The sequence below is a fragment of the Geospiza fortis genome, unplaced genomic scaffold, assembly GCF_000277835.1.
Source record: "Geospiza fortis unplaced genomic scaffold, GeoFor_1.0 scaffold237, whole genome shotgun sequence".
Taxonomy (NCBI): domain Eukaryota; kingdom Metazoa; phylum Chordata; class Aves; order Passeriformes; family Thraupidae; genus Geospiza; species Geospiza fortis.
Genome location: NW_005054319.1, coordinates 476,020 through 477,546, shown reverse-complemented (window position 1 = coordinate 477,546; position 1,527 = coordinate 476,020).

Here is a 1,527-nt window from a genome sequence, read left to right as displayed (position 1 = left end):
CAGGGATTGGGGAAGGGGGGGGAGTTGTTTATCTAGAGCTGATTTTGATTTTCCTCTTTCAAATATCAGCAGGATGCTGAGCCTCGCCTCGTTATGCAAATAGAAGCAATTAGAGCTCACCCAGGCTCTGCCCACGTGATGGTTTATGGCACTCGCAGAAATCCTTCCTGCTGCATGAGAGGAATAACAACAGCAGCCCCCCGAGCCTGCCCCAGCCCTGCCACGGCCAGGGACACGGCAGGGCTGCAGAGGGGAACCCAGAGCCAGGACAGATCCCCCAGCAGCATCCCCAGGCCTCCCAGAGTTCTCAGAGGAGGATTTTCCAAAGGCTCTTCTCTTCCACGGATACACCAGCCCTGCCACCAGCCCTTGGGCTGTGAGAGGAGGAGGGATGGAGGGGGAAGGGGGAGAGCATCACCCCAAAGCCTTTTCCCCACCGAGGCACAAAGCCAGCCCCCAGCAGGGCATTGCTTCGCTTTGGCACCTGGCTCCCAGGGGACGCCCTTTGCTGAGCTCCAGCAGAAAGAGGCAAAGCAAAACGTCCTAAATCCCCTGCACTGGGGTGAGAAAGCTCAGAAAAGTCACCCCCAGAGCAGCCCCAGCCCCACCTCAGCTGCAGCAGGAGGAGGTGGTGGCTCCATCCCCTTCACCTCCCCAGGGCCACCTGCAGGGACCAGACACGGGAGTGTAAATCAGGCTGGATGCCATAAATCCATCATCTCCCTCCTGATTTACACCCAGGTAGCCAGGAGGATTTACTCCCTGTACCTGCCTTGAGGTTCCCACCCCCAGAGGAGCACAGGGAAAAGGAAAAAAAAAAAAAAAAACAGGCTCTTTCAATATTGATCTTGCTCCTAAATCTCTTTTCTTTTTTTCCCTCCTTCTTCTTTGGATGCAAATGGAGATTGATGAGCCCAGGCCAGCAGCTCCTCACCTCTGAGGGTCATTTCTCTGTGTTTCCCGGGGGGAGGAGTGGGCAGTGGGATCCCACAGAGGCCATCAGCCCCCATCCATGGGCAGGAGAGAGCTGCCAGCCCCTGGCTCAGCCCAGAGGTGCTCGCTGCAGTGCGGGGTGAGGAACGTCCTCATGGATGGAGGGGGGTGAAGGACACCACCAGGGATCATCTCACAGACAGGTGGCATTAAAGCCAGCAAGTGTCCAGCCTGCATCCCTGCATCAGCAGCTCTCTCCAGGGCTTGCAGGTTGGAAGAGCAGCAAGGAGCCTTTTCCATCTCCCCAAAGCAAAAATTCTCCATCTCACAGGGGGAGGCAAAGAGCGATCACCACAGAGAGATGGAATTCTGCAGCCACAGGATGGTTTGGGAGTAAGACTCTTGTACCTACCCTGAAGGACCCCCAAAGCTTTGGGAATTACCCAAAGCTTTAGGAATTACCCAGGCATCCAGCAGGGAGCTGGGAAAGGGCTGAGTCAGCAGCCAGAGTCGCCCCCAGCCAGGCCGTTCGTCAGGCAAAGGTTGGGGAAGGAGCTTTCCCTCCCCAGCAGGGCCAGGCAAATAATTCCTGGC